Source organism: Heptranchias perlo, chromosome 20, assembly GCF_035084215.1.
Source record: "Heptranchias perlo isolate sHepPer1 chromosome 20, sHepPer1.hap1, whole genome shotgun sequence".
Classification (NCBI taxonomy): Eukaryota; Metazoa; Chordata; class Chondrichthyes; order Hexanchiformes; family Hexanchidae; genus Heptranchias; species Heptranchias perlo.
The window spans coordinates 13,747,418-13,774,777 of NC_090344.1; the positions used below are offsets into that span (position 1 = coordinate 13,747,418).

Below are 27,360 nucleotides of genomic sequence, written 5' to 3' on the forward strand. Positions count from 1 at the left end.
CAGTTCGAAGGCGGGACTTGATCTCCACAAGGACTGTGCAGTGGTCACTCCTACCAATACTGTCATGGACAGATGCATTTGCGACAGGCAGATTGGTGAGGACGAAGTCAAGTAAGTTGTTTACAGGAGGGAGGTTGCGGTTTTGGAGACGCAAACTATGATTTTGATCCATCTATAAATCGTGGGATTTAACTGGAGCTTCAAACCAGCACCTTGGACCGCTCAGCCAGGATGCTTTCCATCCTGCACTGCAGGAGTAGTTCTACAGGAATAGAATTGCAGCAAACAAGAATTCTACCCCTCAAGAACCAATGCTCGCACGGCAGCAGGATGCATGTGTCCAGTTAGAAACCTGTCTGAAGGAACATGCAGTCTGATAGAGCCGGAAGTCCAGCAGATTGACTTTCGGTCTGAGCAGAGGATGAGTCTCCTCCTTGAGAGTGTTTCGCCAATCCAGCTCAGAGTGGATTTAGAATCATAAATTCGGGTGTGACTGGAGCCACTTGTGTGAGATGAAGTGTCGGGGGCAGTTTCTCATCCTTGACGGACATTAATGATCCTGTTGCGGTTTTGCTGCAAAATTTCACTTCCCAGCTCCCGAAGCTAAAGTTCAACTCTGGTGGGACTCGAACCCACAACCTTTGAATATCTCTTCCAAATTATTAGGTAGAAGTCCAACACGCTATCCATTGCGCCACAGAGTCAGTTATGCAATGGGCGGGAGAGCGGGGATCCTGTGCTGTGGTTGAGGCGGTAATGCTGCTCCTGCTTCCGCCTCTCACATTCCGAGAGCCGCGGCGGCAGTCTGCACCGATCGCCCTCCAATGGATCCGGCTCCAGCCGCTTGTTGTGGTCCTGGTCCAAGAACAGTCGCGTCTGACTCCAAATCAGAAGGCTGCGTGTTTTGAACCAGGTTGAAATCACAGCATTTTCAGTGTGGCTCAGGTTCCTGCCGAATAATTTTAGATCGGGACAGTGTTTTAGGCATGGTCTGTTCAGTGTTTGTGCAACAATATCAAAATTAAATTTGAGACATTAATGAGCTTTTTTTCTGTTACTTTCTTTTTACACCCTCACCAGTTTTATGTCGAAACAGTTCACAATGTTTAAAGGATGTGGTGTACAGTGTTTGTGGAATCAGTGTTATTAAATTTGATACTTTCATTTGTTCCATCTCTAACCCAGACTCTTATCATTCGATTTGTACCTTCACCCTCTTTAAAATAGGTTACTCAGTGATAGAAATAAATCAGTAACAGCCCCGAAGCCTCAGCGGGTATATTTGCTCCAATGCTTTGTGATGGTCGCGATTTCCATGCAAATGTTCAATCAGCAAATCCCAAAGGGTGCTTTGGGTTTAACAAACTAATTTAAGTACTTGACTGATTCCTGGAGATTATCCAATGGGGATTTCCTTACCCGTACAGATATAGAAATAAATACATTCCATCATTTCACAAATGACAGTTGTGTATATAAATATATATTCAACATGGAAAATCAGCTCTTCATATTTTTAAACAGATTTCCTCATTTTATTTTATTAATCCACTTACGTTTCAATGTAGAACATATATTCAGAGCATCTCTCTAAACTTGAAGAATGGTAAAACAATTGCAGATTTTACAAACACATAACACGCTATCGTATAAGTAAGATTAAGGCCGACTTTGTGAAATGTTTATTCTAATTGTCTTTATGATGTTACGAAAAATATTTCTCGATGTACGTCCCCAACTTAACGGAGAAACTAAAATGTAAACCGAAAGTATTTTTCAAAAACGATTTGATCGGTTCCCCTTCTCCTTTCTTTAATTGTTACCTTTTGCTAATTGTTCATCTTGATCCGTTTGCTTCATTTTTTCTCAGTCATTTATGGTGAATTTTCTATCTGTTAACGTTCTTAAATATTTGATTTGTTTACCCTTTCCATCTTGACTTGTGAATTGTTGATCTCCATGTAAAAGTCTGAAGAAGAAATGTGTTTATATTTAGGCGTGACTTTGAAGTGTGAGACCGAGAGGTGATGCCGGATGTGTGACCGAGAGGCCAACTGCTGGAGGCAGAACTGTCCCTAACCTAACATACCCCCTGTGGCATTGCTCATGGTCGGTCGGATGACAATGTTTTATATTGACTGAACTGCTCTGTATATAACACACAACGGATTTACTGCTGCTTTAACTCCACAAAGTATAATCACCAATAATGTCCAAAGTCTCAGATCAGTTAGAATTGAATTACTGTTGGTGAGGGGAGTTTGTACATTGGAAGGAGTTTATACATTTACAGCTCCAGGTAAACCTGCAAACCTCTCTCGCCTGTAGGTTACGTCACCATGAAATGTCCACCTTTCTTTGTGCTTCTGGACTTCTGAAGTGTGATTGAACCTTACCAAAAGTTTCCAATAATTAGTGAGGAAGTAAGGTTTCAGTGCAAATGTGAGATATAAACGTGGATGTTTCACTGGGTAACCATGGGAACCTGATACACTGCTCATTCCAGTTATATGTCCAGCAGGAAACAGAAACCATTCTCTTCAACTGTACTCGCCCGAAGGAAAAGGAAACAAACAAAACTGCTCAGTTCTTTGTTTTAGCTTCTTCTGCTGGTTTACGTTCACTCACCGAGAAAGTGACAGAGAGAGAGACTGAGAGATTGGATTCGCTTTTTCTCTTTGTAATCTATTACACTTTGTAATTATTATAAGTGACGGTTCCATCCCAACTGTTTTGTGCGTGACATTCTCATTGATTTTAAGATGTGCTCTAAATGCGTTTCTACACATTGTGGAGAAAAGCTGAACGCCGAAAACTGCTCTCAAACCAGCTTCGCTTCGCAACCTTTAATGGAGATTGGTTGCCGGTTGTAGGTGAAGAAGTTTGTAAAATAAGCCCTGTAGAACAGTATTCGCAGGTCAAACATCTTACATTAAATGCAACGAACATTCAAATACGTCACAAGTGTTAATATTAACGAGGAAGGATCTGGTTCTGGGGAATGAGGTGGGTCAAGTGGAGCAAGTGTCACTTGGGGAATATTTAGGGAACGGTGATCATAGTATCATAAGGTTTAGATTAGTTATGCAAAAGGAGAAGGAGCTATTTTGAGTAAAATACTTGATAGGAGGAGGGCCAATTCAAGTGGGTTGAGAACGTTCCTGGCCCGTGTAAATTGGAATCAAAGATTGGCAGGCTAAAATGTAATCGAACAATGGGTGGCATTTTAAGAGAAGATGTTTCGGGTGCACTCTAAGTAGATTCCCAGTAGGGGGAAGGCAGGGCAACTAAAGCCAGAGCCCGCTGGATGAGGAAAGAGATAGGGGGTTAAATGAAGCAGATAAAGGGGGTTAATGACAGATGTCAGTTTGACAATACAAGTGAGAACCAGGCTGAATATAAGAAGTACCGTGAAAAAGTAAATAAGAGGGGTAAAGAGAGAATACGAACATAGATTGGCGGTTAACAGAAGAGGTAATCCAAAAGTCTTCTGTAGGCATATAATTAGCGAAATGGGAATAAGAGGAAGGGTGGAGCCGATTAGTGACCAAAAAAGAGATCGACGCATGGAGGCAGATGGCATGACTGAGGCACTAAATGAGTACTTTGCGTCTGTCTCTACCAAGGAAGAAGATGCTGCCAAAGTCACAGTAAAAAGGGAGGTTGTTGAGATACTGGATGGGGTGAAAATTGATACAGAGGAGGCATTTGAAAGGCTGGCTATGCTTAAAGTTGATAAGTCACCCGGTCCAGATGGGATGCTTTCAAGGTTTCTGAGGGAAGTAAGGGTGGAAATTTCAGAGGTGCTGGTCATAATCTTCCAATCCGCCGTGGAAGCGGGGGTGATGCCAGAGGACTGGATAATTACCAATGGAACATCCTTGTTCAAATAGGGTGTAAGGATAAACCCGGCAACTAAAGACCAGTCAATTTAAACTCGGAGGTGTGATGCGTTTAGAAACGATGATCTGGGCCAAAATGAATAGTCACTTGGGCAAGTGTGGATTAATAAAGGAAAGCCAGCATGGATTTGTTAAAGGCAAATCATGTTTGACTAACTTGAATGAGGTAACGGAGAGGGTTGATGACGGCAATGCGGTTGATAAAATGCCACACAACAAGAAGAACAACTTGCATTTATCATAGAATCATAGAATCATAGAAGTTACAACATGGAAACAGGCCCTTCGGCCCAACATGTCCATGTCGCCCAGTTTATACCACTAAGCTAGTCCCAATTGCCTGCACTTGGCCCATATCCCTCTATACCCATCTTACCCATGTAACTGTCCAAGTGCTTTTTAAAAGACAAAATTGTACCCGCCTCTACTACTGCCTCTGGCAGCTCGTTCCAGACACTCACCACCCTTTGAGTGAAAAAATTGCCCCTCTGGACCCTTTTGTATCTCTCCCCTCTCACCTTAAATCTGTGCCCCCTCGTTATAGACTCCCCAACTCACAGGAGCGTAATCAAACAAAATTTCACACTAAGCCACGTAAGGAGGTTTTAAGATAGGTGAATAAAATCTTGGTCAAAGATGGAGGTTTTAAGGAGCATCTTAAATGAGGAGAGAGAGGTAGAGAGGCGGAGAGATTCAGGGCAGGAATTCCAGAGCTTAGGGCCGAGGCAGCTGAAAGCACGGCCGTCAATGGTGGAGCGATTAAAATCGGGGATGCACAAGAAGCAAGAATTGGAGGAGCACAGAGATCTCGGAGGGTTGTAGGGCTGGAGGAGGTGATAGAGATAGGGAGGGGCGAGGCCATGGAAACATTTGAAAACAAGAAGGAGAAATGTACGGCTGGTGGAAGTTACAGAGATAGGGAGGGGGAGGCCATGGAGGGATTTGAAAACAAGGACTGGAATTGGTGGGCTGTAGGAGGTTTCAGAGATAGGGAGTGGCGAGGCCATGGAGGGATTTGAAAACAAGGAGGAGAAATGTACGGCTGGTGGAAGTTAGAGAGATCGGGAGGGGTGAAGCTGTGGAGGGATTTGAAAACGAGGATGAGAACTGTAGGGCTGTCGGAGGTGACAGAGATAGGGAGGGGCGAAGCCATGGAGGGATTGGAAAACAAGGATGAGAATTTTAAAATCGAGGCTTTCCCGTACTGGGAATCAATGTAGGTCAGTGATCACAGGGGAGATAGGAGAACGGGGTTAGGTTACGGTCAGCGGAGTATTGGATGTAAGGGGGGGAGATGGGAGGCCAGCCAGGAGACCATTGGAATAGTCCAGTCTTGAGGTAATATAATACGCTTGTCAGCAAAATTGAAGCTATTGGAATAAGTAGGGGCAGTGGCAGCATGGATGCGAATTGGCTAAATGACAGGAAACAGAGTGTAGTGTTGAACGGTTGTTTCTTGAAGATATACAGTGGTGTTCTCCAGTGGTCGGTACGAGGACCGCTGATTTCTTGATATATAATGATGACTTGGACTTGGGTGCACAGGGCACAATTTCAAAAATTGCAGATAACTCAAAAGTTAGAAGTGTAGTAAACAGTGATGAGGATAGTAATAGACTTCAAGAGGACATAGACAGGCTGGTGGAATGGGTGGGCACGTGGCAAATGAAATTTAATGCAGAGAAGTGCGAACTGATATATTTTGAAAGGAAGAACGAGGAGAGGCAAAATAAACGAAATGTTACAATACTGAAGGGGGTGCAGAAACAGAGACCTGGTGGGATCTGGGCACAAATCTTTGAAGGTGGCAGGACAGATTGAGAATGAAGTTAAAAAGGAGACTGGATCCTGGGCTTTATAAATAGAGGCGTAGCGCACAAAAACAAGGAAGTTATGTTAAACCTTTATAAAACACTGGTTCGGCCACAACTGGAGCATCTGGACACCACAGTTTAGGAAGGATTTGAAGGAATTAGAGACGGTGCAGAAGCGCTGCAGAAAAGAAGGTGCAGAAATGGTTCCAGGGATGAGGGACTTCATTTCCACGAATCGACTGGAGAAGCTGGGGTTGTTCTCCTTCGAACAGAGAAGGTTGAGAGGAGATTTGATGGAAGTGTTCAAAATCATGACGGCTTTAGATAAAGTAAGTATGGAGAAAGTGTTCCCATTGGCGGAAGGCTCAAGAACCAGCGGACACAGATTTAAGGTGATTGGCAAAAGAACCAAAGGCGACATGAGGAAAAAAGAAAAAGCAGCGAGAAGTTCTGATCTGGAATGCACTGCCTGAAAGGGTGTTGCAAACAAATTCAATCGTGGCTTTCAAAAGGGAATTGGATAAATAGTGTAAGGGAAAATATTGCAGGGCTACGGGGAAAGAGCATGGGAATGGGAGGAATTGGAATACTCTTACAAAGAGCCGGTACAGACTCGACGGGCCGAATGACCTCCTTCTATGCTCCAACAATTCAATAATTTGTGAAGCTCAAAGTGCTTGCTACTTCAATGAGAGGTCCGTCTGTGCAAAGAACAAGCACTTCCGCATTGCAGTTCTGCAGTCCTTTCCTTGTTGGCTCCGGAATTAATACAAATTCCACCCTGTGTTATTTTGTCGTTTAATCCACAAATGAGGTAAATATCAGGGAGAATAAAACGGCTCCACTGTGAATCGAACCGATGACCACTTGTTACGAAAGAGGCAATTTGCCCAGCTTCGCCAAGGAGACAAATTAAGCTGCAAACGTCCCAGCTCCTCTGACTGACACCGAGCATCGACCTGTCATTGTCTGTTAGCGTTTGAGACAGTTTGTATTTTTCCATTTCTCTTGTCTATTTCGCTGTGTTTACCGATACTCTGTATCTCTCGCTCTGTTTAGGGATGCTCTGTATCTCTCGCTGTGTTTACCGATACTCTGTATCTCTCGCTCTGTTCAGGGATACTCTGTATTTCTCGCTGTGTTTACCGATACTCTGTATCTCCCGCTGTGTTTACCGATACTCTGTATCTCCCGCTGTGTTTACCGATACTCTGTATCTCTTGCTGTGTTTACCGATACTCTGAATCTCTCGCTGTGTTTAACGATACTCTGTATCTCTCGTTGTGTTTCCCGATATTCTGTATCTCTCGTTTTTTTTACCGATACTCTGTACCTCCCACTTTGTTTACCGATACTCTGTATCTCTCACTGTGTTTACAGATACTCTGTATCTCTCGCTGTGTTTACCGATACTCTGTATCTCTCGCTGTGTTTACCGATACTCTGTGTCTCTCGCTGTGTTTACCGATACTCTGTATCTCTCGCTGTGTTTACCGATACTCTGTATTTCTCGCTGTGTTTACCGATACTCTGTATCTCCCGCTGTGTTTACCGATACTCTGTATCTCTTGCTGTGTTTACCGATACTCTGAATCTCTCGCTGTGTTTAACGATACTCTGTATCTCTCGTTGTGTTTCCCGATATTCTGTATCTCTCGTTTTTTTTTACCGATACTCTGTACCTCCCACTTTGTTTACCGATACTCTGTATCTCTCACTGTGTTTACCGATACTCTGTATCTCTCGCTGTGTTTAGCGATACTCTGTATCTCTCGCTGTGTTTATTTCTCTGTATCTCTCGCTGTGTTTACCGATACTCTGTATCTCTCGCTGTGTTTACCGATACTCTGTATCTCTCGCTCTGTTTATGCATACTCTGTATCTATCGCTGTGTTTACCGATACTCTGTATCTCTCGCTGTGTTTACCGATACTCTGTATCTCTCGTTTTTTTTTACCGATACTCTGTACCTCCCACTTTGTTTACCGATACTCTGTATCTCTCACTGTGTTTACCGATACTCTGTATCTCTCGCTGTGTTTAGCGATACTCTGTATCTCTCGCTGTGTTTATTTCTCTGTATCTCTCGCTGTGTTTACCGATACTCTGTATCTCTCGCTGTGTTTACCGATACTCTGTATCTCTCGCTCTGTTTATGCATACTCTGTATCTATCGCTGTGTTTACCGATACTCTGTATCTCTCGCTGTGTTTAGCGATACTCTGTATCTCTCGCTGTGTTTATTTCTCTGTATCTCTCGCTGTGTTTACCGATACTCTGTATCTCTCGCTGTGTTTACCTATACTCTGTATCTCTCGCTGTGTTTACCGTTACTCTGTATCTCTCGCTGTGTTTACCGATACTCTGTATCTCTCGCTCTGTTTATGCATACTCTGTATCTATCGCTGTGTTTACCGATACTCTGTATCTCTCGCTGTGTTTATCTCTCTGTGTCAATCCGTCGGCTGATTCTGAATGAACAATGAAATAAATGAAGGGTTTTAGACAATTCTCCCTCTGACACTGAGGAAACAATGAGCGAAACTTTATAATAAGATATTGTTTATTGTGATGCAGCGAAGAAAACATTGCATTTTGGATGTTTTAGGTTCAGTTATGTACAAAAAGAAACCGTGTTTGCAACAAGCCGCCTTTTAAGTTGATGTCAGGCTCGCTAACTTTGCAGCACGAGGTGTAGACACCGCGCTGATGACCTTCATGTGTATACCGGCCTTTTAAATACTTCGTGTGACACAAGAACTTTCCAATCCCCGATCTCCTGGACACCGACAGATTCGTCGAAACAGCATTCACCGGCAGGACCGATATCACTCTCCCTTTGCCGGACTTCAGCAAATTTAACGTTGAAAATACAAAGCAGGGCGGACAGTATCTGGAAAACAGTTAAACTTTCAGTGTTCAGACTTTAGTGAGAACTATAAACAGGACATTGGGTAGATATTAAGTGGGTGTGCAGTAGGAGTGCGCTGTTGTTTTATAAAGTGTGGGAGTGTAGATATGAGTGTGATGTTCACATATGAACTGTGGATGGGTATATATGAGTTTCTTGTTAATTATGATTGCGGTGTTTATATATGAACAGTGGGAGTGTATCTATGAGTGCGATGTTTATATATGAACTGTGGGTGTCTGTACATGAGTGCGATGTTTACATTTGAACTGTGGGTGTCTATTCTTGAGTGCGATGTTTATATTTGAACTGTGGGTGTCTATACATGAGTGCGATGTTTATATTTGAACTGTGGGTGTGTATAGATGAGTGTGATGTTTATATATGAACTGTGGGTGTGTATATATGAGTGCGATGTTTGCATTTCAACTGTGGGTGTCTATATATGAGTGCGATGTTTATATATGAACTGTGGGTGTGTATATATGAGTGCGATGTTTGTATTTGAACTGTGGGTGTGTATATATGAGTGTGATGTTTATATTTGAACTGTGGGTGTGTATATATGAGTGCGATGTTTATATTTGAACTGTGGGTGTGTATATATGAGTGCGATGTTTATATATGAACTGTGGGTGTGTATATATGAGTGCGATGTTTATATATGAACTGTGGGTGTGTATATATGAGTGCGATGTTTATATATGAACTGTGGGTGTCTATACATGAGTGCGATGTTTATATTTGAACTGTGGGTGTGTATATATGAGTGCGATGTTTATATTTGAACTGTGGGTGTGTATATATGAGTGCGATGTTTATATATGAACTGTGGGTGTGTATATATGAGTGCGATGTTTATATATGAACTGTGGGTGTGTCTATATGAGTGCGATGTTTATATATGAACTGTGGTTATGTACATCTGAATGCGATCTGTTTATTTGAATTGCGGAATCAACAGGAGGGGCAATTCCTCCTGGGGTTATTTTTTTTTAAGACAATGACATAAAGTGAAACGTATACATGGGGCCGAAATAGCTCAGTTGGGAGAGCGTTAAACTGATGGATCTCAAGGTCCTTATTTCAATCCCGAGTTTCGGCAGTTTTTGGTTATTGAGTTTCTTCTTCGATTCTCGCATTTATTTACAGTGAAATTTGATACCCGCCACTGAAGGATTAGGGATGGAATAGAAAGGCATCAAGGATGGGACATATATATATCGTCTGCAGTTGATTTTTAATTCTCTGTTACCTTCTGCCTTTTTCTCTTGCTTTTTTTCTCTCTCGGTGCCAGGTGACTATTTGATTTGATGCATTTGTCCGAAACTGATCCCTTTTCCACATCTCGGGGCGGTCAGACCCGCTCTGCCTGTCTGTTGCTGCTGATGATCATTAATGGGAACAGGCCGCGAGTTAAACGTTTATCTGCAAACCGCAGAAAAACAAATAAAAAGAAAGACTTGTTTCTCCGGCCCAGAGGTAAAGTTACAATGGATGTGATTCAAAAAGCTGGCCCGTGAATTTGCCTGTGGATATTTTTACAAAGCTTCGATTTTAAAAGTTGCAAAAACATGAAATAAATTAAGGTAAATTAAAAGAATCGAATCCATGATCACGACATTACCGGAAACTCGATGCAAATGAGTTAACCGGCCCGACTAACGGCACATTCGGCTGTTCAATTAATTTTTGTACCTGCAGCGATTTCTGTACTTGGACCCCGAAATCTCTTTGCTACTCCACAGCACCGAGTTTCTCACCATTTATAAAATACTCTGATTTATCTTTCTTAGATTTAAAGTGTTTGACCTCCGTCTCCCCCACATTGAACTCTATTTCCCACAGTTTTGTCCACACACTTAATCTATCAATTCCCACTTTTCAATTTCCTGCTACCATCTGCATTACTTCCTGCGTCACCAGAAGGCTGCGTGTTCTGGTTCTCTGGTTCTCAAATTTCAGCAAATCGTTTCATATTGCCCTCGACCTTTGATCTTGTGCTGCGGATGAAACTTTTGCAAAGAGGGAGAAGAAGCCCTCAAATCGCCCCACGTGTATCTCAAACGCGTTGGGAAGAAGTTCTGTGGAAACAATCAGGAATTTAAAGGCACCTCAATGACCTGCACTTTCATTGAATGAGTTTTTTTCGCCATTGGAATCGACGTGAGATCGCTGTCGGCTTTCATAGAATCATAGAATCATAGAAGTTACAACATGGAAACAGGCCCTTCGGCCCAACATGTCCATGTCGCCCAGTTTATACCACTAAGCTAGTCCCAATTGCCTGCACTTGGCCCATATCCCTCCATACCCATCTTACCCATGTAACTGTCCAAATGCTTTTTAAAAGACAAAATTGTACCCGCCTCTACTACTGCCTCTGGCAGCTCGTTCCAGACACTCACCACCCTTTGAGTGACAAAATTGCCCCTCTGGACCCTTTTGTATCTCTCCCCTCTCACCTTAAATCTATGCCCCCTCGTTATAGACTCCCCTACCTTTGGGAAAAGATTTTGACTATCGACCTTATCTATGCCCCTCATTATTTTATAGACTTCGATAAGATCAGCCCTTAACCTTCTGCTCTCCAGGGAAAAAAGTCCCAGTCTCTCTAACCTCTCCCTGTAAGTCAAACCATCAAGTCCCGGTAGCACCCTAGTAAATCTTTTCTGCACTCTTTCTAGTTTAATAATATCCTTTCGATAATAGGGTGACCAGAACTGTACACAGTACTCCAAGTGTGGCCTCACCAATGCCCTGTACAACTTCAACAAGACATCCCAACTCCTGCATTCAATGTTCTGACCAATGAAACCAAGCATGCTGAATGCCTTCTTCACTACCCTATCCACCTGTGACTCCACTTTCAAGGAGCTATGAATCTGTACTCCCAGATCTCTTTGTTCTATAACTCTCCCCAACGCCCTACCATTAACAGAGTAGGTCCTGGCCCGATTCGATCTACCAAAATGCATCACCTCACATTTATCTAAATTAAACTCCATCTGCCATTCATCGGCCCACTGGCCCAATTTATCAAGATCCCGTTGCAATCCTAGATAACCTTCTTCACTGTCCACAATGCCACCAATCTTGGTGTCATCTGCAAACTTACTAACCATGCCTCCTAAATTCTCATCCAAATCATTAATATAAATAACAAATAACAGCGGACCCAGCACCGATCCCTGAGGCACACCACTGGACACAGGCATCCAGTTTGAAAAACAACCCTCTACAACCACCCTCTGTCTTCTGTCGTCAAGCCAATTTTGTATCCAATTGGCTACCTCACCTTGGATCCCATGAGATTTAACCTTATGTAACAACCTACCATGCGGTACCTTGTCAAATGCTTTGCTGAAGTCCATGTAGACCACGTCTACTGCACAGCCCTCATCTATCTTCTTGGTTACCCCTTCAAAAAACTCAATCAAATTCGTGAGACATGATTTTCCTCTCACAAAACCATGCTGACTGTTCCTAATTAGTCCCTGCCTCTCCAAATGCCTGTAGATCCTGTCCCTCAGAATACCCTCTAACAACTTACCCACTACAGATGTCAGGCTCACTGGTCTGTAATTCCCAGGCTTTTCCTTGCCGCCCTTCTTAAACAAAGGCACAACATTTGCTACCCTCCAATCTTCAGGCACCTCACCTGTAGCGGTGGATGATTCAAATATCTCTGCTAGGGGACTCGCAATTTCCTCCCTAACCTCCCATAACGTCCTGGGATACATTTCATCAGGTCCCGGAGATTTATCTACCTTGATGCGCGTTAAGACTTCCAGCACCTCCCTCTCTGTAATATGTACACTCCTCAAGACATCACTATTTATTTCCCCAAGTTCCCTAACATCCATGCCTTTCTCAACCGTAAATACCGATGTGAAATATTCATTCAGGATCTCACCCATCTCTTGTGGTTCCGCACATAGATGACCTTGTTGATCCTTAAGAGGCCCTACTCTCTCCCTAGTTACCCTTTTGCCCTTTATGTATTTGTAGAAGCTCTTTGGATTCACCTTTGCCTGATCTGCCAAAGCAATCAAATATCCCCTTTTTGCCCTCCTGATTTCTCTCTTAACTCTACTCCGGCAATCTCTATACTCTTCAAGGGATCCACTTGATCCCAGCTGCCTATGCATGTCATATGCCTCCTTCTTCTTTTTGACTAGTGCCTCAATCTCCCGAGTCATCCAAGGTTCCCTACTTCTACCAGCCTTGGCCTTCACTTTATAAGGAATGTGCTTACCCTGAACCCTGGTTAACACACTTTTGAAAGCCTCCCACTTACCAGACGTCCCTTTGCCTGCCAACAGACTCTCCCAATCAACTTCTGAAAGTTCCTGTCTAATACCATGAAAATTGGCCTTTCCCCAATTTAGAATTTTAACTTTTGGGCCAGACCTATCCTTCTCCATAGCTATCTTAAAACTAATGGAATTATGATCACTGGTCCCAAAGTGATCCCTCACTAACACTTCTGTCACCTGCCCTTCCTTATTTCCCAAGAGGAGGTCAAGTTTTGCCCCCTCTCTAGTCGGGCCATCCACATACTGAATGAGAAATTCCTCCTGAATACACTCAACAAATTTCTCTCCATCCAAGCCCCTAATGCTATGGCTGTCCCAGTCAATGTTGGGAAAGTTAAAGTCCCCTACTATTACCACCCTATTTTTCTTGCAGCTGTCTGTAATCTCCTTACATATTTGCTCCTCAATTTCCCGTTGACTATTTGGGGGTCTGTAGTACAATCCTATCAAAGTGATCTCTCCCTTCTTATTTTTCAGTTCTACCCATATAGACTCAGTGGGCGAACCCTCGGATATATCCCCTCTCACTACTGCCGTGATGTTCTCCCTAATCAAGAACGCAACTCCCCCTCCTCTCTTACCTCCTGCTCTATCTTTCCTATAGCATCTATACCCTGGAACATTGAGCTGCCAGTCCTGCCCCTCCCTTAGCCATGTTTCAGTAATAGCTATAACATCCCAGTCCCATGTACCCATCCATGCCCTGAGTTCATCTGCCTTGCCCATCAGACTTCTTGCATTGAAATAAATGCAGTTTAATCTAGACTTCCCTTGGTCTTTGCCCTGCTTTCTCAGACCATCTGTCCGGTCATGTTCTGTACACTCTCCCTTACTGCCTTTTGTTTCTGTCACCACTTTATTTCCCACTGACTTCCTGCATCGGTTCCCATCCCCCTGCCACATTAGTTTAAACCCTCCCCAACAGCACTGGCAAACACTCCCCCTAGGACATTGGTTCCAGTCCTGCCCAGATGCAGACCGTCCAATTTGTACTGGTCCCACCTCCCCCAGAACCGGTTCCAATGGCCCAGGAATTTGAATCCCTCCCTCTTGCACCATCTCTCAAGCCACGTATTCATCTTAGCTATCCTGTCATTCCTACTCTGACTAGCCCGTGGCACTGGTAGCAATCCTGAGATTACTACCTTTGAGGTCCTACTCTTTAGTTTAACTCCTAACTCCCTAAATTCAGCTTGTAGGACCTCATCCTGTTTTTTACCTATATCGTTGGTGTCTATATGCACCACGACAACTGGCTGTTCACCCTCCCCCTCCAGAATGTCCTGCAGCCGCTCCGAGACATCCTTGACCCTTGCACCAGGGAGGCAACATACCATCCTGGAGTCTCGGTTGCGTCCGCAGAAACGCCTGTCTATTCCCCTTACAATCGAGTCCCCTATCACTATAGCTCTGCCACTCTTTTTCCTGCCCTCCTGTGCAGCAGAGCCAGCCACGGTGCCATGAACCTGGCCACTGCCACCTTCCCCTGAAGTGGAGAGTGTGGCCGCCTTGTATCGGTCAACGTGTTCGTGACGAGTTTGGGTTAAGCACGGGTCGCGTTTATTTCTGAAATCTCACCAAGCACCGGGGAAAAGAAACTTAGAATCAAACTGTCCCTGTAAGTGATGAATTGAAGGGAATATCGCTCCAAGCAGATCTGGACAATGCGCAGCGCAGCCGCACAGGAGTTCCAAATCCAACCTCTCACCACTCGGCAATCGCATTAACTGAACTTTACTCTGGCCCGTGTCACCGCGCTGAAATCGAGTCTTTCTCGGCCACATTTTTTGTTAACATAATAATTACTGGTTCAAGAGTGAAGATTGTCGGCTGCTTAACTGTAAGGGCAAGAGACAACTTTGTAGACACCGTGTCGTGTCACAGATCTGCTGGTTTGTCCTGCTCATTTCATCTCATCTCATTTTCCGCAAACCTGAATATTACTGGAACAGAGAATGGCGAATCACAGCTCAAAAATCAATCCTCTCTTCCACGAGCGGACTGAGTGTTTCAACATGCAGGTGTTTAATGGCAAGGTGAGTTTAATTTTCAGAAATAATACAGCACAGATTTTGACTCGTGCAAGCTGCACACATTTTATTTTGGAAAAGTAAACTGATTGGAAGAAAGCTGTTCCATTGAGTGCGGCAACCTGAAGGGTCAGCTCGATGAATTAGTCCTTGAACATTTACAAGCTCTGTTTCTGTGTGGCAATTTGTTTGCGCGTTCGGCTGCGAACTGAAAAGTTGGTGGTTCGAACCCACGAGAGAACGCAAAAGAAACCTTTTACCATAACATTCATTATCTCGCATTTCTTGGGTTCGAATGTGTGTCTTGTCTGCCAGAAAATGTACCGCAAACATTGCCAGCTGAGTGCGTCTGATTTTCCACCATTTATTCTGCGGTTGGATAAAAGGCATCTGAAAAAATCCAAAAAAACCGAGATTGGCTTGAACGAAGTCGGAATACTTCTTGACAGAGAAGGTTCGAAGGTTGCAAGCGAGCTCCTTCACACTGACATGGATATTTCTGCAGTGAGCGACATCAGACTGTTTCCACAATGAATGTCACTCCCTTTATTTTGGAAAAGTGAAATGGTATTCACATTCCGACTGGTTTCAGTTGATTTGTGAGAGATCGTTAAAGGACAATTTCCGGTTAAGACGGCCTTTTTCTCTCTCTCTGTTGGCCGAATCCAAATTGAAATTGGAGCTGGACTAATCATGCAAGAAATCAGGAATCACTTTTGCAAACAAAATACGGCCGAAAGCTGGAACTCTCTCATCCCAAAGGATGATGATTGTGGCTCAATTCATAATTTGAAATCTGATATTGATACATCGTTTTTCGATTCGGGTACCAAGGAATATGAGTCCAAGGCGGAGAAACAGAGATGAATTGCAGATCAACTCATGATCTAATTGAATGGGGCAGCAGGTTCGAGGGGCTGAATGGCCTTCTCTTGTCCCGATGTTCCGATACTGCAAAGCGCGGGGCTGGACGAATGGTAAAAGACATCAGACTAACTCCAGAATGAAAAAAAACGGGTGTTCAGAAGCAGATACCCTGAGATTGTGGAACGAACTGAACTCCTGCAGCAAAGCCAACAGCTGTCTCTCTGCAATAATAGGATGGGAAGAATTTCAGCAGTCGGCACGGCAAGCGCAGTCGGTTGAGCATGAGACTCTTAATCTCAGGGTCGTGGGTTCGAGCCCAACGTTGGGCGATTTGTGTTCTACTTTTCACACTGTGTGATAAAAGTTTCAAAGTGCAACCTCTTGTCTCCAGATTCGAACCAGACACAACCCTGAGCTGTGTGAAAGGAAACCGTGAGCGTTGCCAAATATCCACTCCCTCCCGATTCGACCTCCTCGTTCCCTCCACATGGGACACAGATAGGTTATCGGTTCAATCGGATTCATTTTTTGCTGTTATTAAAAATGTTGAAGGTCTGAAAATGTAATATTTAGGAGATGCCAACTCTGGAACAATTCGCCTCTCTGAGACCTCCTGATCTCCCCTTACCCTATTTGATTCTCCCTGCGCTCCTTATCATCGCTGATACGCTCTGTCTCTTACATTCTCCGATACCCTCAGAGAGTCCATGATCCACTTTGAACCTTGTCAGCGCCATTCACCTGCTCTGATACCTATTGATTGCCCCTTACACAGATGCGCCCTGAGCCGCCTTACACTCTCCCATACTCGGCAGTCCTTCCCCTCTCTCAGATCTTAAAACACACTCTGATGACATCTGACTGCCCGCTCTCCTCTTTGAGCCCCCTTACACTCTCTGATGCCCTCTGATAGTACCTTCCCCTCTCTGAGATGCCCTTGCCACAATGGATCGCCACTAAGAAGCGATTAGACGCCCTGAGGCCTTCTCAGAAGCAATTACCGTTCCTGCTATCAAAGTGCGGTGTAACTTCACAGGTGGATCTACCGGTCTGTGTTATGGATGAGATCAAGAGTTTGATCGGTCGCTGCTGCTTCCGCCTCTGAGAGCTCTATCGGCGGTCGGTACCGATCTTCCTCCCACAAACTGGGTGTGGATGTATGAGTGCGCTGTTGATTTATAAACTTTGGTAGTTTACGTATGACAACGATGTTTATATATGAACTGTGGGTGTATCTCTATGAGTGTGATGTTTATATATGAATTGTGGAATGAACAGGAGGGGCAATTCCTCCTGGGGTTATATTTTCTTCCACGACAATAACACAAAGGAATCGCTGGGTACAGAGCCGAAATAGCTCAGTTGGGAGAGCGTTAGACTGAAGATCTGAAGGTCCTTGGTTCAATCCCGAGTTTCGGCAGTATTTGTTTGTTTACTTTCTTCTTCCTTGCTTCGATTCTCGGATTGATTTGCAGTGAAATTTAATTCCCGCCACTGAAGGATTGGGGATTGAATAGAGAGACATCAAGGATGGGAATTAATTCTATCGTTTGTATTTGGCTGTTATTTCACTGTTACCTTCTGCCTTTTTCTCCTGCTTTTGTCTCTCTCGGTGCCAGGTGAATGTTTGATTTGTCCGAAACTGATCCATTTTCCACATCTCGGGGCGGTCAGACCCGCTCTGTCTGTCTGTTGCTGCTGCTGATCATTAATGGGAACAGGCCGCGAGTTAAACGTTTATCTGCAAATTGGAGAAAGATAAATAAAAAGAAAGACGTGTTTATCCTGCCCAGGGGCAAAGTTACAACGGATGTAATTCAAAAGCGGTCCCCGTGAATTTTTCTGTTGATTTTCTTTTTAAAGCTTCGATTTCAAAAGTTACAAAAACGCTAAATAAATAAAGTAAATTACAAGAATCGAGTCCGTGATCATTATGTTACAGTATACTCTTTGCAAAGAGTTAACCGGCCCTACCAACGGCACTTTAGGCTGTTTAATTAATTTTTGTACCTGCAGCGATTTCTGTACTTGGACCCCTAAATCTCTCTGCTCCTCCACAGCACCGAGTTTCTCACCATTTAGAAAATACTCTGATTTATCTTTCTTAGATTTAAAGTGTATGACCTCGGACTCCCCCACATTGAACTCTATTTGCCACAGTTTTGTCCACACACTTAATCTATCAATTCCCACTTTTCAATTTCCTGCTACCATCTGCATTACTTCCTGAGTCACCAGAAGGCTGCGTGTTCAAAACACGGGGTAACCGTTGCCTTTAGAGCTGATAGGATTCTGTATCGTTCCGAAATGAATGTTTCATCTGCTTTTTCTCAATAAACAGAACCTTGCTCTAAATTCTGGTTCTCTGGATCTCAAATTTCAGCAACTAGTTTCATTTTGCCCTCGACTTTTGATCTTGTGCTGCGGATGAAACTTTTGCAAAGAGGGAGAAGAAGTCCCCAAATCGCCCCACGTGTATCTCAAACGCTTTGCGAAGAAGTTCTGTGTAAACAATCAGGAATTTAAAGGCACCTCAATGACCTGCACTTTCATTGAATGACTTTTTTTCACCATTGGAATCGACGTGAAATCGCTGTCGGCTTTCATCTCACTGAAGTGCAGAGTGTGGCCGCCTTGTATCGGTCAATGTGTTAGTGACGAGTTTGGGTTAAGCACGGGTCGCGTTTATTTCTGAAATCATACCAAGCACCGGGAAAAAGAAACTTACAATCAAACTGTCCCTGTAAGTGATGAATTGAAGGGAATATCGCTCCAAACAGATCTGGACAATGTGCAGCGCAGCCGCACAGGAGTTACAAATCCACCCTCTCGCCACTCGGCAATCGCATGAACTGAACTTTACTCTGGCCCGTGTCACCGCGCTGAAATCGTGTCTTTCACGGCCACATTTTTTCTTAACATAATATTTCATGGTTTAAGAGTGAAAATTGTCGTCCACTTCACTGTAAGTGCAAGAGACAACTTTGTAGACACCGTGTAGTGTCACAGACCTGCTGGTTTGTCCTGCTCATTTCATCTCATCTCATTTTCCGCAAACCTGAATATTACTGCAACAGAGAATGGCGAATCACAGCTCAAAAATCAATCCTCTCTTCCACGAGCGGACTGAGTCTTTCAACATACAGGTGTTTAATGGCAAGGTGAGTTTAATTTTTAGAAATAATACAGCACAGATTTTGACTCGTGCAAGCTGCACACATTTTATTTTGGAAAAGTAAACTGATTGGAAGAAAGCTGTTACATTGAGTGCGGCAACCTGAAGCGTCAGCTCGATGAATTAGTCCTTGAACATTTGCAAGTTCTGTTTCTGTGGCGCAATTGGTTAGCGCGTTTCGCTGCGAACTGAAAAGTTGGTCGTGAGAGGACACGAAGGCAACCTTTTACCTTAACATTCATTGTCTCGCAAATTCTTGGGTTCGAATGTGTGTCTTGTCTGCCAGAAAATGTACCGCAAGCATTGCGAGCTGAGTGCGTCTGATTTTCCACCATTTATTCTGCGGTTGGATAACAGGCATATGAAAAATATCCAAAAAAACGAGGTTGGCTTGAACGAAGTCGGAATACTTCTTGACAGAGAAGGTTCGAAGGTTGCAAGCGAGCTCCTTCACACTGACATGGATATTTCTGCAGTGAGCGACATCAGACTGTTTCCACAATGAATGTCACTCCCTTTATTTTGGAAAAGTGAAACGGTATTCACATTCCGACTGGTTTCAGTTGATTTGTGAGAGATCGCTAAAGGATCAATCTCCGGTGAAGACGGCCTTTTTCTCTCTCTCTGTTGGCCGAATCCAAAATGAAATTGGAGCTGGACTAATCATGCAAGAAATCAGGAATCACGTTAGCAAACAAAATACGGCCGAAAGCTGGAACTCTCTCATCCCAAAGGATGTGGATTGTGGTTCAATTCATAATTTGAAGTCTGATATTGACAGATCGTTTTTCGATTCGGGTACCAAGGAATATGAGTCCAAGACGGAGAAACAGAGATGAATTGCAGATCAACTCATGATCCAATTGAATGGGGCAGCAGGTTCGAGGGGCTGAATGGCCTTCTCTTGTCCCGATGTTCCGATACTGCTCAGCGCGGAGCTGGACGAATGGTAAAAGACATCAGACTAACTCCAGAATGAAAAAACGGGTGTTCAGAAGTAGATACCCTGAGATTGTGGAACGAACTGAACTCCTGCAGCAAAGCCAACAGCTGTCTCTCTGCAATAATAAGATGGGAAGAATTTCAGCAGTCGGCTTGGCGAGCTCAGTCGGTAAAGCATGAGACTCTTAATCTCAGGGTCGTGGGTTCGAGCCCCAAGTTGGGCGATTTGTGTTCTACTTTTCACACTGGGTGATAAAATTTTTAAAGTGCAACCTCTTGTCTCCAGATTCGAAACAGGCACAACCCTGAGCTGTGTGAAAGGAAACCGTGAGCGTTGCCAAATATCCACTCCCTCCCGATTCTACCTTCTCGTTCCCTCCACATCGGACACGGACAGGGTATCGATTCAATTTGGATTCACTTTTTGTTGTTATTAAAAATGTTGAAGGTCAGAAAATGTAATATTTAGGAGATGCCAACGCTGGAACAATTCGCCTCTCTGATACCTCCTGATCCGCCCTTACCCTATTTGATTCTCCCTGTGCTCCTTATCGTCGCTGATCCGCTCTGTCTCTTCCCTTCTCCGATACCCTCAGAGAGTCCATGATCCACTTTGAACCTTGTCAGCGCCATTCACCTGCTCTGATACCTATTGATTGCCCCTTGCACAGATGCGCCCTGAGCCGCCTTACACTCTCCCATATTCGGCAGTCCTTCCCCTCTCTCAGATCTTAATACACTCTCTGATGCCATCTGACTTCCCGCTCTCCTCTTTGAGCCCCCTTACACTCTCCGATGCCCTCTGATAGTACCTTCCCCTCTCTGAGATGCCCTTGCCACAATGGATCGCCACAAAGAAGCGATTAGACGCCCTGAGGCCTTCTCAGAAGCAATTACCGTCCCTGCTATCAAAGTGCGGTGTAACTTCACAGGTGGATCGACCGGTCTGTTAAGGATGAGATCAAGAGTTTGATCGGTCGCTGCTGCTTCCGCCTCTGAGAGCTCTATCGGCGGTCGGTACCGATCTTCCTCCCACAAACTGGGTGTGGACGTATGAGTGCGCTGTTGATTTATAAACTTTGGTAGTTTACGTATGACAACGATGTTTATATATGAACTGTGGGTGTATCTCTACGAGTACGATGTTTATATATGAATTGTGGAATGAACAGGAGGGGCAATTCCTCCTGGGGTTATATTTTCTTCCACGACAATAACACAAAGTAATCGTTGGGTACAGAGCCGAAATAGCTCAGTTGGGAGAGCGTTAGACTGAAGATCTTGAAGGTCCTTGGTTCAATCCCGAGTTTCGGCAGTTTTTGTTTGTTTACTTTCTTCTTCCTTGCTTCGATTCTCGGATTTATTTGCAGTGAAATTTAATTCCCGCCACTGAAGGATTGGGGATTGAATAGAGAGACATCAAGGATGGGAATTATTTATATCGTTTGTATTTGGCTGTTATTTCACTGTTACCTTCTGCCTTTTTCTCTTGGTTTTGTCTCTCTCGGTGCCAGGTGACTATTTGATTTGTCCGAAACTGTTCCATTTACCACATCTCGGGGCGGTCAGACCCGCTCTGTCTGTCTGTTGCTGCTGATGATCATTAATGGGAACAGGCCGCGAGTTAAACGTTTATCTGCAAATTGGAGAAAGACAAATCAAGAGAAAGACGTGTTTATCCTGCCCAGGGGAAAAGTTACAACGGATGTTATTCAAAAACGGTCCCCGTGAATTTTTCTGTTGATTTTCTTTTTAAAGCTTCGATTTCAAAAGTTACAAAAACGCGAAATAAATAAAGTAAATTACAAGAATCGAGTCCGTGATCATTATGTTACAGTATACTCTTTGCAAACGAGTTCACCGGCCGTACCAACGGCACATTAGGCTGTTTAATTAATTTTTGTACCTGCAGCGATTTCTGTACTTGGACCCCTAAATCTCTCTGCTCCTCCACAGCACCGAGTTTCTCACCATTTAGAAAATACTCTGATTTATCTTTCTTAGATTTAAAGTGTATGACCTCGGTCTCCCCCACATTGAACACTATTTGCCACAGTTTTGTCCACACACTTAATCTATCAATTCCCACTTTTCAATTTCCTGCTACCATCTGCGTTTCTTAATGCGTCACCAGAAGGCTGCGTGTTCAAAACACGGGGTAACCGTTGCCTTTGGGGCTGATATGGTTCTGTATCGTTCCGGAATGAATGTTTCATCTGCTTTTTCTCAATAAACAGAACCTTGCTCTAAATTCTGGTTCTCTGGATCTCAAATTTGAGCAAATCGTTTCATTTTGCCCTCGACTTTTGATCTTGTGCTGCGGATGAAACTTTTGCAAAGAGGGAGAATAAGTCCCCAAATCGCCCCACGTGTATCTCAAACGCGTTGGGAAGAAGTTCTGTGTAAACAATCAGGAATTTAAAGGCACCTCATAGACCTGCACTTTCATTGAATGACTTTTTTTCGCCATTGGAATCGACGAGAAATCGCTGTCGGCTTTCATCTCACTGAAGTGCAGAGTGTGGCCGCCTTGTATCGGTAAACGTGTTAGTGACGATTTTGGGTTAAGCACGGGTCGCGTTTATTTCTGAAATCTCACCAAGCACCGGGAAAAAGAAACTTAGAATCAAACTGTCCCTGTAAGTGATGAATTGAAGGGAATATCGCTCCAAACAGATCTGGACAATGTGCAGCGCAGCCGCACAGGAGTGACAAATCCACCCTCTCGCCACTCGGCAATCGCATTAACTGAACTTTACTCTGGCCCGTGTCACCGCGCTGAAATCGAGTCTTTCACGGCCACATTTTTTCTTAACATAATAATTACTGATTTAAGAGTGAAAATTGTCGTCCACTTCACTGCAAGTGCAAGAGACAACTTTGTAGACACCGTGTAGTGTCACAGACCTGCTGGTTTGTCCTGCTCATTTCATCTCATCTCATTTTCCGCAAACCTGAATATTACTGGAACAGAGAATGGCGAATCACAGCTCAAAAATCAATCCTCTCTTCCACGAGCGCACTGAGTCTTTCAACATACAGGTGCTAATGGCAAGGTGAGTTTAATTTTCAGAAATAATACAGCACAGATTTTGACTCGTGCAAGCTGCACACATTTTATTTTGGAAAAGTAAACTGATTGGAAGAAAGCTGTTACATTGAGTGCGGCAACCTGAAGTGTCAGCTCGATGAATTAGTCCTTGAACATTTGCAAGTTCTGTTTCTGTGGCGCAATTGGTTAGCGCGTTTCGCTGCGAACTGAAAAGTTGGTCGTTAGAGGACACGAAGGCAACCTTTTACCTTAACATTCATTGTCTCGCAAATTCTTGGGTTCGAATGTGTGTCTTGTCTGCCAGAAAATGTACCGCAAGCATTGCCAGCTGAGTGCGTCTGATTTTCCACCATTTATTCTGCGGTTGGATAACAGGCATATGAAAAATATCCAAAAAAACGAGGTTGGCTTGAACGAAGTCGGAATACATCTTGACAGAGAAGGTTCGAAGTTTGCAAGCGAGCTCCTTCACACTGACATAGATATTTCTGCAGTGAGCGACATCAGACTGTTTCCACAATGAATGTCACTCCCTTTATTTTGGAAAAGTGAAATGGTATTCACATTCCGACTGGTTTCAGTTGATTTGTGAGAGATCGCTAAAGGATCAATCTCCGGTGAAGACGGCCTTTTTGTCTCTCTCTGTTGGCCGAATCCAAAATGAAATTGGAGCTGGACGAATCATGCAAGAAATCAGGAATCACTTTAGCAAACAAAATACGGCCGAAAGCTGGAACTCTCTCATCCCAAAGGATGTGGATTGTGGTTCAATTCATAATTTGAAGTCTGATATTGACAGATCGTTTTTCGATTCGGGTACCAAGGAATATGAGTCCAAGACGGAGAAACAGAGATGAATTGCAGATCAACTCATGATCTAATTGAATGGGGCAGCAGGTTCGATGGGCTGAATGGCCTTCTCTTGTCCCGATGTTCCAATACTGCTCAGCGCGGAGCTGGACGAATGGTAAAAGACATCAGACGAACTCCAGAATGAAAAAACGGGTGTTCAGAAGTCGATACCCTGAGATTGTAGAACGAACTGAACTCCTGCAGCAAAGCCAACAGTTGTCTCTCTGCAATGATAAGATGGGAAGAATTTCAGCAGTCGGCCCGGCTAGCTCAGTCGGTAGAGCATGAGACTCTGAATCTCAGGGTCGTGGGTTCGAGCCCCACGTTGGGCGATTTGTGTTCTACTTTTCACACTCGGTGATAAAATTTTTAAAGTGCAACCTCTTGTCTCCAGATTCGAAACAGGCACAACCCTGAGCTGTGTGAAAGGAAACCGTGAGCGTTGCCAAATATCCACTCCCTATCGATTCTACCTTCTCGTTCCCTCCACATGGGACACGGACAGGTTATCGGTTCAATTGGATTCACTTTTTGTTGTTATTAAAAATGTTGAAGGTCAGAAAATGTAACATTTAGGAGATGCCAACGCGGGAACAATTCGCCTCTCTGATACCTCCTGATCCCCCCTTACCCCATTTGATTCTCCCTGTGCTCCTTATCATCGCTGATACGCTCTGTCTCTTACCTTCTCCGATACCCTCAGAGAGTCCATGATCCACTTTGAACCTTGTCAGCGCCATTCACCTGCTCTGATACCCATTGATTGCCCCTTACACAGATGCGCCCTGAGCCGCCTTACACTCTCCCATACTCGGCAGTCCTTCCCCTCTCTCAGATCTTAATACACTCTCTGATGCCATCTGACTGCCCGCTCTCGTCTTTGAGCCCCCTGACACTCTCCGATGCCCTCTGATAGTACCTTTCCCTCTGTGAGATGCCCTTGCCCCAATGGATCGCAACTAAGAAGCGCTGAGACGCCCTGAGGCCTTCTCAGAACCAATTACCGTGCCTGCTATCAAAGTGCGGTGTAATTTCACAGGTGGATCTACCGGTCTGTGTTGAGGATGAGATCAAGAGTTTGATCGGTCGCTGCTGCTTCCGCCTCTGAGAGCTCGATCGGCGGTCGGAACCGATCTTCCTCCCATAAACTGGGTGTGCATGTATGAGTGCGCTGTTCATTTATAAACTTTGGTAGATTACGTATAACAACGATGTTTATATATGAACTGTGGGTGTATGTCTATGAGTACGATGTCGATATATGAATTGTGGAATGAACAGGAGTGGCAATTCCTCCTGGGGTTATATTTTCTTCCACGACAATAACACAAAGTAATGGTTGGGTGTGGAGCCGAAATAGCTCAGTTGCGAGTGCGTTAGACTGAAGGTCTGAAGGTCCTTGGTTCAATCCCGAGTTTGGGCAGCTTTTGGTTGTTTGCTTTCTTCTTCCTTGCTTCGATTCTCGGATTTATTTGCAGTGAAATTTAATTCATAGAATCATAGAATCATAGAAGTTACAACATGGAAACAGGCCCTTCGGCCCAACATGTCCATGTCGCCCAGTTTATTCCACTAAGCTAGTCCCAATTGCCTGCACTTGGCCCATATCCCTCGATTCCCATCTTCCCCATGGAACTGTCCAAATGCTTTTTAAAAGACAAAATTGTACCCGCCTCTACTACTGCCTCTGGCAGCTCGTTCCAGACACTCACCACCCTTTGAGTGAAAAAATTGCCCCTCTGGATCCTTTTGTATCTCTCCCCTCTCACCTTAAATCTGTGCCCCCTCGTTATAGACTCCCCTACCTTTGGGAAAAGATTTTGACTATCGACCTTATCTATGCCCCTCATTATTTTATAGACTTCTATAAGATCACCCCTTAACCTCCTACTCTCCAGGGAATAATTCCCGCCACTGCAGGATTGGGGATTGAATGGAGAGACATCAAGGATGGGAAATATTTATATCGTTTGTATTTGGCTGTTATTTCACTGTTACCTTCTGCCTTTTTCTCTTGGTTTTGTCTCTCTCGGTGCCAGGTGACTATTTGATTTGTCCGAAACTGATCCATTTTCCACATCTCGGGGCGGTCAGACCAGCTCTGTCTGTCTGTTGCTGCTGATGATCATTAATGGGAACAAGCCGCGAGTCAAACGTTTATCTGCAAATTGGAGAAAGACAAATAAAAAGAAAGACGTGTTTATCCTGCCCAGGGTCAAAGTTACAACGGATGTAATTCAAAAACGGTCCCCGTGAATTTTTCTGTGGATTTTCATTTTCAAGCTTCTATTTCAAAAGTTACAAAAACGCGAAATAAATAAATTAAATTCCAAGAATCGAGACCATGATCATTATGTTGCAGTAAACTCTATGCAAATGAGTTAACCGGCCGTACCAACGGCACATTCGGCTGCGATTTCTGTACTTGGACCCCTAAATCTCCCTGCTCCTCCACAGCACCGAGTTTCTCACCATTTAGAAAATACTCTGATTTATCTTTCTTAGATTTAAAGTGTATGACCTCGGTCTCCCCCACATTGAACTCTATTTTCCACAGTGTTGTCCACACACTTAATCTATCAATTCCCACTTTTCAATTTCCTGCTATCATCTGCGTTATTCCTGCGTCACCAGAAGGCTGCGTGTTCAAAACACGGGGTAACCGTTGCCTTTAGAGCTGATAGGATTCTGTATCGTTCCGGAATGAATGTTTCATCTGCTTTTTCTCAATAAACAGAACCTTGCTCTCAATTCTGGTTCTCTGCTTCTCAAATTTCAGCAAATCGTTTCATTTTGCCCTCGACTTTTGATCTTGTGCTGCGGATGAAACTTTTGCAAAGAGGGAGAAGAAGTCCCCAAATCGCCCCACGTGTATCTCAAACGCTTTGGGAAGAAGTTCTGTGTAAACAATCAGGAATTTAAAGGCACCTCAATGACCTGCACTTTCATTGAATTAGTTTTTTTCGCCATTGGAATCGACGAGAAATCGCTGTCGGCTTTCATCTCACTGAAGTGGAGAGTGTGGCCGCCTTGTATCGGTCAATGTGTTAGTGACGAGTTTGGGTTAAGCACGGGTCGCGTTTATTTCTGAAATCTCACCAAGCACCGGGGAAAAGAAACTTAGAATCAAACTGTCCCTGGAAGTGATGAATTGAAGGGAATATCGCTCCAAACAGATCTGGACAATGCGCAGCGCAGCCGCACAGTAGTTCCAAATCCAACCTCTCACCACTCGGCAATCGCATGAACTGAAATTTACTCTGGCCCGTGTCACCGCGCTGAAATCGAGTCTTTCTCGGCCACATTTTTTCTTAGCATAATAATTACTGGTTTAAGAGTGAAAATTGTCGTCCACTTCACTGTAAATGCAAGAGACAACTTTGTAGACACCGTGTAGTGTCACAGACCTGCTGGTTTGTCCTGCTCATTTCATCTCATCTCATTTTCCGCAAACCTGAATATTACTGGAACAGAGAATGGCGAATCACAGCTCAAA

The 27,360-nt window shown here is 44.0% G+C and overlaps 5 non-coding genes across 5 annotated transcripts; 4 read left to right on the plus strand and 1 right to left on the minus strand.

The window, feature by feature from the left end:
- Positions 1-611: 611 nt before the first annotated feature.
- trnar-ucu (transfer RNA arginine (anticodon UCU)) lies at positions 612-704 on the minus strand. The gene is made up of 2 exons: positions 668-704; positions 612-647 (listed from the first exon to the last, which is right to left on the minus strand). It is a non-coding gene; the product is annotated as a tRNA-Arg (tRNA).
- Positions 705-17,190: 16,486 nt separating this feature from the next.
- Positions 17,191-17,263, plus strand: trnaf-gaa (transfer RNA phenylalanine (anticodon GAA)). The gene has a single exon. It is a non-coding gene; the product is annotated as a tRNA-Phe (tRNA).
- A 2,848-nt stretch (positions 17,264-20,111) lies between these two features.
- trnak-cuu (transfer RNA lysine (anticodon CUU)) lies at positions 20,112-20,184 on the plus strand. Its single transcript has one exon. It is a non-coding gene; the product is annotated as a tRNA-Lys (tRNA).
- A 1,017-nt stretch (positions 20,185-21,201) lies between these two features.
- Positions 21,202-21,275, plus strand: trnaf-gaa (transfer RNA phenylalanine (anticodon GAA)). The gene has a single exon. It is a non-coding gene; the product is annotated as a tRNA-Phe (tRNA).
- A 2,848-nt stretch (positions 21,276-24,123) lies between these two features.
- On the plus strand, positions 24,124-24,196 carry trnaq-cug (transfer RNA glutamine (anticodon CUG)). The gene has a single exon. It is a non-coding gene; the product is annotated as a tRNA-Gln (tRNA).
- The last annotated feature ends 3,164 nt before the right edge of the window (positions 24,197-27,360 follow it).